This window comes from Hemitrygon akajei, chromosome 6 (genome assembly GCF_048418815.1).
Source record: "Hemitrygon akajei chromosome 6, sHemAka1.3, whole genome shotgun sequence".
Taxonomy (NCBI): Eukaryota; Metazoa; Chordata; class Chondrichthyes; order Myliobatiformes; family Dasyatidae; genus Hemitrygon; species Hemitrygon akajei.
In genome coordinates this window covers 119405111-119418953 of record NC_133129.1, presented here as the reverse complement: position 1 = coordinate 119418953, position 13843 = coordinate 119405111, and positions in this window count along the sequence as shown.

The following is a 13843-nucleotide window of genomic DNA, read 5'->3' as shown; positions in this document are numbered from 1 at the left end:
AAACTCTTCGCAGCCACATCATATTTCCCCTTTAAGAAGCACTGGCCAGCTTAAGCACTTTAGAGTGGATTGAATTGGTACTAGCAAGTTGTGGGACAGGCCCCTTGCTGGTGACATATGCTGCTAATAAACAGCATTGTTAATCCTGGGATTGTTCAATTAACTGAACAACTCAAGTTGGCAAGCCTTCTGCATTAAACGCAGTGGGTGCACGCTCATCATCCTCCTTCCATCTGTTTCTGGCTCAACTTGCTTTGGCTCCCTACGTGTCTGGGCATGCAGCAAGCACGGGACAATGATATTCCACAAGAGGAGTGTGAATTAAGGGGGTTGTGTGCGTCTCTCAGTTTGCCTCGGTAATCGAGAGCAAGAGAGGAAGCAGCCCATGGGAGATGTGGGAAGGCAATGAAGGGAATGGAAAGAATGTTTGTGCCAAGCTGGAGAGAATATGGTGTTTACTCAGGGAACAGATTCCAGTGGGTACACAGCGACGAGATGGACCTATCATACTGTTTGAATGTTTGGACATAGATGGGTCTTTGAAAATACAGACACGTAATAAACTGCATGAGGATTGGAAGAGGCTGAAGGGAGAAAATAATTGCTGAAAATACTGTTGTTTTGCAAGTGAGAAGGGAATGAATGTCAAGATGTGGGCTTCAGTTTAAGTGAAATTAGATGAGCAGGGAGTAACAGGGTGAGATTAGATATTTTAATCAGGGAGCTGGATTTCGGTTAGCTCTGCTGTTTTCAGTGCTTGGCCCTGTACTGTGAAGAACAAGCACACAGGATGTTGTTTAAATAGAAACTCTGGAATGGTGCCGTGTAGAGGAATCCAGCCATCCTTGTATGCAAAGCATAGAAAGTCATCCTGAAAGTACAATGTACTTAGGAAGACAAAGTGACTTTGGTATTTATTGCAAAAAGGAGCTTAAAGTCAGGACACTTTGGTGCAATTATGCCAGGTAATGTTCAGACACCCACGTACATTACTTATTATTTAAAGAGGTATATATTGGAACTCGAGAACCTTCACTCCGGAGTCCGGCTGGTGGCGCAGTGACATCAGCGCCGGACTCCGGAGTGCAGGTTCCCGAGTTCGAATCTAGTCGGGCCACTCCCGGACACACTTTCCATCCATGCCGGGTTGAGTGTCAAGCTCGAAACTCGGCCTCATAAAAGAAAACTGCTCTGTGATAAGGACGTGGGGGAACACTCACAGAATCTTCCCTCCAAGAACCGCTTGAAAAAATAACTGGTGGCCAAGGCTCTGGCCGAGCACGCAAACAAAAACTTACACAGACAGCAGTTCGGGGAAGGATAACTAATTGATAAAGGAATTGTCTAAAGTGGGATTAGGTAGATTAGGCCTGTACCTTTGGAGTGTAGAATAATCTAAGGTAACCTAATGAAGTTGAGAGGAGGCTTAATAGAGGAGATGAAGAGATCATGGCCCCTTCCACTCCAAGAGTCTAGAACAAGGAGCCAGAGCCTCAGAATAAAGAGATACCTATTTAAGACAGCCTGAGCAGGATTGTTTTCTCTGGGTAATGTACATCCTTGGAGGCCACTACCCCAGAGTGCTGTGGATCTATTAAGTATTGTCCACCCTGAGATAGAGAGCATTCAGAGTCTAGATAGAAATAGACATTTGGATAAGAGATTTCCACTGAGGGCGAGTAATGATCAGATGTGCTTTACCACCACACTGCAGTGGGTTCTATTTCTTCCACTTTTGTCTTCTCTTGCAAAACATTTAATTATGGTTCTTGTCTTTGATGCTATGAGCCCGTGATGCTGCCACAAGCAAGTGTTTCATTGCTCCTGTGTATACACGTACCTGTGCAGATGACCATATTTTTTAAACAAAATAAGCTCTATCCATAATTTAAAAAAATATTTACAAGAGCAAACTGTGCAATGCCTTTTCATTCTTACATTTGTAGACAATGCATTTGGTGATAAATTACATTTGATTGAAGCCAATAGCACCCTGCCCACTCGTGTAGCCGCCTGGGCTGGTGCACCACTATAATAATTGAGGGGCCTCCTCTCCCAACCTGGCCATAGCGGAAGAACCCTATGTTGTGGTCCACCGCCACTGAGCCATTGTGCTGGTCCAGCACACTTCTGTTCATCCCTCAGCAGGTACTCCTGCTGCCTGAAATGTGTCAGTCGGCAGCATTCCTCTGCAGACGTCTCGGTGTGCTGGCAGGCCAACAAGTTTCAAGCAAACAAAGGGCATCTTTCACCAAGTTGCCGATTGATGTCCATCTCTCTGACTGTATCTGGGAACAGCCTGTAGATCAGAGTGTCCTCTGCCCGGCAGCTGCTGGAGCTGAACGATGGCACAGGCCTTGCATCTCTCTCCACACCCCCTTCTCAAACGCACAGTCCTCAGAGTGGTGAGCCATCATCTTGTCCCCACTGCAGATATCTCAGGAGCAGCACACGATGTTCCGGCATGCAGGAGGGATCTGACTGGGGGTGCCCCTCTCGCCACCAGCAAGCAAAATCCTGGGGCCTATTGGTGAGATCTGATGATGATGGTGATGCACCATCAATAACTCTCAGAGACTGGAAGCGAACGATAGGCTTTTATTAACAGCGAAAAGGGAGCACGACATGTTGAAGACTGAGGGAGGAGCAGTGCCCCAATCGCCTTTATCCAGGGGTCTGTGGGAGGAGCCACAGGAGCAGTCAGCAGGGGGTGTGTCCAGACAGGTATATGTAGTTCACCACATTCACCCCTCCTTTGTTTAAAAAGAGAGACCCCACGGGGCGAAGTTTCTCACAAGTATATTTACAGGTCAAGTCTATCAGGCGGTCGAGTCTGTCGCTGCGATCTACGTAACACCGGTGGTGATTGCACCGGTGACGGTGGTTGTGCTGGCTCTGGCCTGACTTGAGGTGTCAGCCCATTAGGCATCAGTAACCCCTCATGCGTGTGCGTGGCACCCGGTATGGGAGTGTCGTGAGGAGTCTGTGTAGGGCTCGGTGTGCGCGGTGTCACCTCGGGTACAGGGTTCATAGTTACCAGGGAGTGTTCGGGGTAGTGGTCTGTTGCTCCTGCGGGCGCCAGGTCCCGGACGGAGACCGTGTCCTCCAGCCCATCAGGTAAGACCACGTAGGCATACTGGGGGTTCGCATGTAGTCGGTGAACTTTCTCGACCAGCGGGGAGTATTTATTGCTCCGCGCATGTTTCTGGAGCAGCACTGGCCCTGGGGACGTCAGCCGACTTCCTGGGAAAAGAAAAGAGTCACTCATGAGGGGTGGCATTGGTGGACGTGCATAACAGGGAGTGGATGGAGTGGAGTGCCTCAGGGAGGACCTCCTGCCAGTGAGACACCAGCAGTCCCTTTGACCTAAGGGTAAGAGTGTGGCCTTCCACACCGTGGCATTCTCCCTCTCCACCTGTCCATTCCCCCGGGGATTATAGCTCATGGTCCTACTAGTAGCAATGCTCCTAGCCAGCAGGTACTGGCGCAGCTCGTCACTCATAAAGGAGGACCCTCTATCACTGTGGATATAGCAGGGATATCCGAACAGAGTGAAGAGCTGGCGCAGGGCTTTTATGACGGACGTGGCAGTGGTGTTGGGGCAGGGGATGGCAAAGGGGAACCGCGAGTACTCGTCGATTATGTTAAGAAAGTAGACATTGTGGTCGGTGGAGGGAAGAGGGCCCTTAAAGTTGACACTCAGTCGCTCAAAGGGGCGGGTGGCCTTGATAAATTCTGCCTTTTCAGGACGGTAGAAGTGCAGTTTGCACTCAGCGCAGACTTGGCAGTTCCTGGTCATCATCCTGATGTCCTCGAGGGAGTAAGGCAGGTTCCGGGCTTTCACGAAATGGTAAAGCTGGGTGACCCCGGATGGCAAAGATCTGCATGAAGGGCGTATAGCTGGTCGAGCTGCGCGCTGGCACACGCTCCCCGGGATAGGGCATCAGGGGGCTCATTGAGCCTTCCAGGATGTCATAGTTGTAGGTGGAGAGTTCGATTCTCCACCTCAAAATTTTATCATTTTTGATTTTGCCCCGCTGTTGGTTGCTAAACATGAACGCAACTGAGCGCTGGTCGGTCAGCAAGGTGAACCTTTTGCCAGCGAGATAGTGCCTCCAGTGCCTAATAGCTTCCACTATGGCCTGGGCTTCTTTCTCCACCGCGGAGTGCCAAATTTCAGGGCCTTGAAGGGTACGAGAGAAGAATACTACTGGCCTGCCTGCCTGATTGAGGGTAGCAGCCAGCGCGAAATCGGAGGCGTCACTCTCTACTTGGAAGGGAATAGTCTCGTCCACCACATGCATTGCTGCTTTGGCAATGTCCCCTTTAATGCGGCTGAAGACCGCGTGGGCCTCGACTGAAAGGGGAAATGTGGTGGACTTGACCAGAGGGTGGGCCTTGTCTGCGTAATGAGGGACCCATTGGGCGTAATAGGAAAAGAAGCCCAGACACAGTCTGAGGGCTCTGAGGGTGGTGGGAAGAGGGAGTTCTAACAGGGGGCGCATACGGTCGGGATCAGGGCCAATGACCCCGTTCTCCACGACATACCCAAGGATAACAATTCGGGTGGTTCCGAACACACACTTGTCCCTGTTATAGGTAAGGTTAAGAGCTTTGGCTGCTTGGAAAAATTGTTGGAGGTTGGTGTCGTGATCCTGCCAGTCGTGACCGCAAATGGTGATGTTATCCAGGTAGGGAAATGTGGCCTTCAGTTGGCACTGGTCCACCATCCAGTCCATTTCCCTCTGGAAGACAGAGACACCATTTGTGACACCGAAGGGGACGCGCAGGAAGTGATAGAGCCTGCCGCCCGCCTCGAAGGCGGTGTAGGGGCGGTCCTCTGGACGGATGGGGAGCTGGTGATAAGCGGATTTCAGATCTATTGTCGAGTACACCTTGTACTGAGCTATCTGGTTGACCATATCCGCGATGCGGGGTAGGGGGTACGCGTCAAGCTGCATGAACCTATTGATGGTCTGGCTATAGTCCACGACCATCCTATTTTTCTGCCCGGTCTGAACAACAACCACCTGGGCCCTCCAAGGACTTGTGCTTGGCTCAATGATCTCCTCCCTGAGCAGCCACTGCACCTCTGACTGAATGAAGGCCCTGTCCCCCACGCTGTACCTCCTGCTTTTAGTTGCCACAGGTTTACAGTCGGGGGTCAGGTTGGCGAACAGCGGTGGGGGAGGGATCTTGAGGGTGGAGAGGCTGCAAGTGGTGTCAGTAGCGCGGCTGTTGGCATGGTGTTGGGTGAGATGTGTGGGTCGGTGTGTGTGTGTGGTCAGTAGCGGGGTATGTGACGAATTCCTACAGAATTGAGGATTTCTGCCCCAATAGCACAGATGCGCACAGTTGAGGCATGACCAGTAAAACAAAGTTCCGATATTCTGTGCCCTGCACCACCAATGTCGCTACACAACCCACCCAGATGACTGTGGAATGCGACCCAGAAGCCATGGTGACCCTCTGGCTTACCAGCCGTGTCACAAGTCTGCAGCGTTGCACCGTGTCTGGGTCAATAAAACTCTCAGTGCTGCCTGTGTCAAACAGGCAGCTAGTCCTGTGCCCCTCCACCAGGATGTTCATCATTGACCTTGCGAGCTGGTGTGGAGCGCTTTGGTCGAGGGTCACGGAGGCCAGAGTTGAATCGCCATCTTGGTCCGGTGCGGTGGGATGCCCGGTAAGCATTCATGGGTCGTACGTGGTGTGAGGTGGCGCCGACCAAGATGGCCGCCCCCATGCCTCGCATGTGACGCTGCCCGACTCCGCTGGCGGTTTAAACTTACAGGCCTTGGCAAAGTGGCCCTTCTTTCCGCAGCTGAAACAGGTAGCTTCTCGGGCCGGGCAGTGTTTTCGGGAGTGCTTCTCAAGTCCACAGAAGGAACACTTCACCGACTTGTGAGTGGCAGCAGCCGAGGTCGATTCGCTGGCGGGTTGTGGGGACTTCACAGATTCGCGACTGGCAGCAGCCGTGGTCGATTCGTCAGCGGGTTGCAGGGTCTGCGGCATCCAGGAGGCTGGCGGGAGATCGCCGAATGTAAGGTAAGATCGGCATGTTCCAGCAGCCACTGGTGCATGTACACTGACCTGATCCCTGTGACGAAGGTGTCTCTTTCTAGCAGCTCCACATGCTGTTCCACCGTCAGCCCCCTGCAGTCACAGGCCCGTACGAGTGTCTGTAGGGCCCGGACAAACTCAGCGCTTGACTCTCCGGCCCGCTGCTGCTGTGTTGCTAAGCGATGTCTTGCGTAGACAGTGTTCACCGGCCACCGGTGTTGTCTTTTGAGGGCATCCATCGCACCCTGTTAGTCTGTTTGGTCCCTGATCATGGAGTAGACCCTTGCACTGACTCTGGAGAGGAGAACCCTGTGCATCGTGGCAGGATCGGTCACATGAATCTCCTCCAGGTACGATTCGAAGCATGCTAGCCAGAGTTCGAAAGCGTCGCCAACTTCCTGGGATTGTGGGTCGAGATCCAATCTGTCGGGTCGTAAAATGCTCTCCAAGTTTTAAAAACACTGTTAATAAAATTGAAGCACCATCAATAACTCTCGGAGACTGGAAGTGAACGATAGGCTTTTATTAGCAGCAAAAAGGGAGCACGACATCTCGAGGACTGAGGGGGGAGCAGTGCCCCAATCGCCTTTATACAGGGGTCTGTGGGAGGAGCCACAGGAGCAGTCAGCAGAGGGACGTGTCCAGACAGGTATACCACAGATGGTCTGGACAGTGTGCTTAGAGAAACACCTTACTGTGCCCATCGAGTCTTTCTCCCGCGGTATCTGCAGGATGTCCTGTGCCAACCACTGTCCGATGGACTCGTAGTTAAAGGTGCTGGACTGGAAGAACATATCCACGAAGGACAGGAAGTAAGGCAACACCCATGTTACTGGGAAATTGCATTGCGTTGGAGCCAGACCTATCCTTCGCAACACCATGGACAGATGGAACCTCAACGCATTGTGATACTTGGTGCCTACGGACCTTGTTTCCACGCAGCCTGATGCAGCCACATGTGAAGGCGGTCGTCAGGGTGGGAGCAATATTGGGTACATTTTCCCCTGTTGTCCAGGGACCGGTGCGCCATGTCCCGCCCTGGATCCATAGATGAACATGAAGACGGCCCAGGTGATTTACAAGCTGAAGGAGTGGGGGATGGGCCACACCTGCACCAAGTACAACCGCCCTGAGAGCACCTCATATCTGATGACCAGGTTCTTCCTAGTTACTTAGAGGCAACGTCCTTCCCACAGTCTCAACATCTGTTTTACCTTCCCAATCCACTCCAGCCAATACTTGTTACATGCTTGAACCCGTCCAACGCAAGTCCGCAGTTCCTTCGAGTAATCAGACCTGATGGTGAAGGGGACACTAGATTGGTTGGGCCTGATGCCGAAGAGCATGGACTCTCTCCCTGTGCAGTCAAGTCTGGCCCTTGATGCCAAATTAAACTGGTCGCAGATGCTGATCAATCTGTGAGGTGACCCCGAATCTGAGCAGAAGATGTCGTGCATAAACAGGAAGGTTTTCACCTTGACTGTCTGGCAACATCACCCCCTTATACTCTAATCCTTCTTCATGCCTTTGGGAAAGGGTTCTCTACAGCACACAAACAAGTCAGGGGAGAGTGGGCAACCCTATCAGACTCAGACTTGATCAGGAAGCTGTCTGTTTCCCAACCACTGGTTTGGACTGCACTACAGATGTCTGTATAGAGCAGCTTGACCCAATTCCTGATTTCTTCCCCAGAGCCTACTTTGGAGACCATGTATCTGATGTAGCATTGTGGTTATTCCAGCTTGCAGTTGAAATCCAGCATCCTCTGTAAGAAAGTTTGTATGTTCTTCCTGTGTGTGTGTGGGTTTCCCCGGGTACTCGGGCCTTCTCCCACAGTCCAAAGACGTACCGGTTAGTAGGTTAATTGGTCATTGTAAATTGGCCTGTGATTAGTTTAGGATTAAATAGATGGGTTCCTGGTCAGTGTGGCCCATTCGGCCAGAAGGTCCTGTTCCACACTAAATAAACAAGTGTAACGCCCAGGGCTATCGGCTTGTGTATGTCTAGGGGAAAATCTGTCCACCCGCCAAACTGTGTCTCCCGTTTGCGTAGATGCTGTGTAATGCACACTGATACAAACTCGCACACACAGATCAGACCGCACACAATGTACGTTTACAGAGTACACTTTATAAATCTTACTGGAACTAGGTAATTAATAGCAATATAATATAAGAGGAAAAGAAAAAGGTGCCAAAACTTATCAGAGTTCAATCAATTCGTGCACAACTGTTGGAGCTCAATTATCGAAGCCTTCGGTCCACTATTCGATCTTCTCCGACCTCCTCGACCCACCGCCTGGAACCAACCTTGGTGGTCAGCCAGAGCGGGTCCAGCACGTCCTTCCTCTCCTCCCGAAAATCCCGCGCACTCGCTCCAGGTTCCCACACATACAGATAGAACAACATTTCTTCCATTGGTTAGTTCCTCCGTTATCAATAATTATAACCCAAACATTCCAACTAAACAGAGCATTACCTCATCAATTACCCACAAGGAAGCCATTTCATTATAACACTACAGAGAAGCCATTTTAGCTATGCAGTTAACAGTTAAAATTACAGTTAATAAATCTGAGAACCCTGCACAAGCAAATATATAAAAATATCCTTTTGAAGGCTTTCTCCTGTAGGATGACCAGGCAGGCATTCACTCCCGTTCACCCCCACTCTCAATGATCTTCCTGCCAGGCACAGCACATGTTTAGTCTGGTGGATCACCCATCCCAAAGCAGACTTGACCCTGTCAAACAAAGGCCTTGGACAGGACCTTGTAGTCTACATTCAACAACAAAATAGGTCTCCAATTCCTGATGTCATTCCTGACCCCTTTCTGCTTGCAGATGGCAGTTGAGAGTAATGATGCCCTTCTCATGGAGTCCAACATGCTACCAGCTAGGAACATAGCATAGTGCACTTCCAGCAGGCCTGGGCCCATCTAGTCCCACAGAGCTGACTATAAGTCAGCCAGTAGGTTGTCATTTCTGGGTGTTTCGTTTGAATCAAATGAACCAGTCAGACTCTCCCACTTGCTGTTGTCTAGCAGCTTTGTGATAGACAGCAGAAAGTTTTGGGAAGCTGTGCTCTCTATGGTCTTTCCATTGTACTGACAGGTTTAGAAGGATTTCAATATGTCTGTCTATGATCATGTTACTGAGACACCCTCTTCCTTAAGGCTGCGATCACAGAGACCCCCTGTCAACCTGTTGGAAGAAGAAGTGTGAGCACGTCTCATCTTGCCCCATGGAGTGGACCCTGGGTCAGAAGATGATCTTAGGAGCTTTGGAGGGAAGAGCTGGGCTTGCGGCCCTTCCCCTCTCATAACTCTTCCCTTCACCAATTCCCCTCGACTGCACAAGAAGTTGCTGCATCCCTGTCTGGAGTTGTGGTAGTTCCCTCAGGCTCTGGCTTACTCTTTGAACCCTCTTGTGGATGAAGAATTTTTTGATCGACTAGATTTGAGACTGAGGTGATTAAGGCATTTTCTGAAATGTCATAATATCAGCTGGTGAGGTACATGGTACAGTTAGTAGAGCAGCTGCTCACAGTCCCAGAGACCTGGTTCCCTCCTGATTTTGTACCTTTGTGGAATTTACATATTCACCCTGTGACTGTGGGGGTTTCTAGCAGGAGCTACACTTTCTCATGGTTTACTGGCCTCTCCTATCAGATTCTTTCTTTCTAAGCACTTTGGCCTCTTCCACCTATCACCTCCCAGCTTCTTACATCATTTCCTTTCATCCCCTTCTCATTCACACCTACCTTCCCTCTTGTGCTCCTTCCCCTTCCCCTACCTTTTTATTCTGGCTTCTCTCCCCTTCCTTTCCAGTCCTGGAAAGGAAGGGTCTTGGCCCAAAATATCAACTGTTAGCTTATCTCCACCAATGCTGCCTGACCTGCTGAGTTTTTCCAGCATTTTGTGTGTGCTGCTCCAGATTTCCAGCATCTGCAGAATCTCGTCTGTCTCTGGTATGTGATTGGGCCCTGTAAATTACACCTCCAGTAGATGAATAGAGACATTTGGAATTCAGATTTATTCCTAGTAGAACCTAATTCTGTCAGATTAACACTTATTATCAAGATCCCATTTTCAGACAGACTGTATATAGCCAGAAGAATTGGCACCAAGTGTTTTCAACATAGAAAGTTCCAGAATGACTTGAATGTTTTGTTGCTCAAATGGAGAATAACAACAAGCAAACCAAAGAGATGTTATTCCCATTCTCAGCACTTGATGTTATTGCTGCATATTGTGTAAATAACACCTTTAATTGCTAATGTGATTCCAATTGGTTAGCTCATTTAATGTAATGAACTTTATTAATTCTGAACCAGAAGCTGTGCAGTCACTGATTGGATACGTTTATTAGCAGTCTGGTTGCTGCATTAGCAGGCTTGTGCCTTGCATAAAATCTGGCCTGACTAATTGGAGTTGTTCGACTCTGGAGAATGCATTTCTTTCTACCTCCTTTCATTAGTCATCATGGCACGTTGGAACAAAGCCCTGGTCAAGTAATGTGCTGTTAACTTTTGCTGGAGTGTGAATTGTCAAACAATTTATAACATTTGACGTAGTGCCCAGAAGTAGCAGCTGCCAGCAGTAGGTTTGTACAGTGATTCAGTGCTGAGTGTCGCTTGTGGCTTCTACACTGTAAACAGTTTATTGGCCTGCTTTTCCTCACTTTCTCTGCTCTCATTCCACCAATGAGCAAAAGGCAGAGGCAGCAAAGCTGAAAACTGCCTTGTTTTTCTTTTTAATTAATTAAAAGGATGAGGTTTTTTTAAATTTGGGAAAATAGGCATGTCTGTCATTCATCAAAACACCACATTTACAATAGTTGTAGGATTGACATTAGGAACTTCCACGGCCATGAAGTCAGGGTAACAAAACTTTGGATCACCTTTACCAGAAGTGTGTGTGTTTTACCTCTCCTATACACACTCAGTGGCCACTTTATTAGGTATACCTGCTCAATAACACAAGTATCTAATCAGCCAATCAGGTGGCAGCAACTTAATGCATAAAAACATGCAAAGGTGTTCGAGGTTCAGTTGTTGTTTAGACCAAACATCTGAATGGGGAAGAGATGTGACCTAAGTGACTTTGGCCGTGGACTAATTGTTGGTGACAGATGGGGTGGTTTGAGTATCTCAGAAACTGCTGATCTCCTGAGATTTTCACACACAGCAGGGTCTAGAGATTACAGAGAATGGTGCAAAAAGCAAAAAGAAAGTTCCTGTGAGTGGCAGTTCTGTGGATGTAAATGCTTTGTTAATGAAAGAGGTCAGAGGAGAAGGGCCAGACTGGTTCATGATGACACGAAGGCAACAGTAACTCAATAACCACATGTTATAACAGTTGAACACATTGACCCTTGGGCTACAGCAGCATGAACATTCACTCAGTGGGCACTTTATTAGGTCCAGGAGCTGTCTACTAAAGTAACTACTGAGTGTATTTACGACTTGCCGCACGACATTCCCCAGGGCTCTACCATTCACTGTGAAAGTCCTACTCTCCTACCCTGGTTATCTTTGCATTTGTTGAAATTAAACTCCATTTGCCATTCCTCACTCTACTTGCTCAACTGATCAAGGTCCTACTGTAATTCGTGTTAACCATTTTCATTGTCTTCAGCAGCACTTATCGTAGTTCCATGTGCAAATTTATTAACCATGCCTTGTACATTCTTATTTAAACCGTTAATATCGATGACAGATAAGTAAAGGCTCAGCATCAATCCGCTGGAAATGTGACTAGGTGGGGTCTGTGGTCTGACAAAAACTTCCATCGTTACCCTCTCTGCTTCCTACCAGCAAGCCAATTGTGTATCCCATTAGCCAGCTCTCCCTGCATTCAACGTGATCTTCCATAACCTTCTCAAAGGCCTTTCTGAAGTCTACATAGTCATGCTGACAGGCCCCTACCCACTTCTGTCTTTCCAAGTGCATATACATCTTGTCCCTCAGAATCCCCTCCATTAACTTACCTACCGAAGGTGATAGGCTTAGTTCAAGTTCAAGTTGAGGTTCAAGCTTATTGACATTCAACCGTGTAGATGTGTACCGCCAAATGAAACAATGTTCCTCTGGACCAAGGTGCACAACACAGTACGTATAACTCATACACAACACGTACATTTCAGAGTTCTAAATAAATTTATTATCAGAGAAATCATGCCTTATGTCAAATTACAACCGGAAGATTCATTTTATTGTGGCATTTGCAGTAGGTACAAGAAAAACACTAGAATAAATGAAAGACTGTATCACACAGAATAGACATACAGCCAAAGTGCAACAGTCAACAAACTGTGCAAATACAAAAAACAACGACAATAATAAAAAAAATAATAATAATAAATAATTATTATGTCAGGGATAAGTTTTTACGCAGAGAGTGGTGAGTGCGTGGAATGGGCTGCCAGCGGCGGTGGTGGAGGCGGATACGATAGGGTCTTTTAAGACAGATACATGGACAGGTACATGGAGCTCAGAAAAATAGAGGACTATGGGTAACCTTAGATAATTTCTAAGGTAAGGACATGTTCAGCACAGCTTTGTGGACCGAAGGGCCTGTATTGTGCTGTAGGCTTTCTACGTTTCTAAATAAGCAGTGAATATTAATAATAAATAAGCAATATATAAATATGAGATGCAGAGACCTTGAAAGTGACTCCATAGATTGTGGGAACAGTTCGGTGGTGGGGTGGGTGAGTTGAGTTCAGTCCCCTCAACTCTGAGCTTGAGGGGTAATAAATGCTCCTGAAACTGGTGGTGTCAGGTCCTGAGGCTCCTGTACTCCTTCCTGATGGCAGCAGTGAGAAGGGAGCATGCCCTGAGTGGTGGGGGTCTCTGATGATGGATGCTGCTTTCCTGCAGCAGCACTCCGAGTAGATGTGCTCAGTGGTGGGGTGGGCTTTACCTATGATAGACTGGGCCATATCCATTACTTCTTGTAGGATTTCCATTCAAGGACATTGGTATTTCCATACCAGGCCGTGATGCAGCCAGTCAATCTGCTCTCCACCACACATCTACAGAAGCTTGTCAAAGTTTTCGATGAAATGCCAAATCCTTGCAAACTTTTCAAAAAGTAGAGGTGCTGCCATGCTTTCTTCATAATAGCGCTTACAGTCTGGGTCCAGGACATGATAACACTGAGGAATTCAAAGTTGCTGGCCCTCTCTGCCCCTGATCGCTCATGGACCTCCAGTTTCCACCTCCTGAAGTTAACAATAAGCTCCTTAGTCTTTCTGGTATTGAGTGAGAATTTGTTGTTGTGGCACCACTCAGCAAGATTTTCAATCTCCCTCCTAAATGCTGATTTGTCACCACCTTTGGTTCTGCCAATGACAGTGGTGTCATCAGCTAACCTAAATATGTCATTGGAGCTGTGCTTAGCCGCCCAGTCATAAGTGTAAAGCCAGTAGACCAGGGGCTAAGCACACAGGCTTGTGGTGTACCCGTGCTGGTGGAGATGGCGGAGGAGATGTCATTGGCTATCCAGGCTGACTGAGGTCTCCAAGCAAGGAATTTGAGGATCAAGAGGCCAAGTTCTTGAAGCTTATTAATTAGTTTTAAGGGGATGAGAATATTGAACGCTGAACTGTAGATATTGAGGAGCATCCCAATGTACGCATCTTCACTGTCCAAAAGTTCCAGGGTTGAGCGAAGAGCCAATGCAATGGCATCTGTTATTGACTTGTTGTGATGGTAGGCAAATTATAATGGATCTAAGTCGCTTCTCAAGCAGGAGTTGATATGTTTCATCACTACCTGTC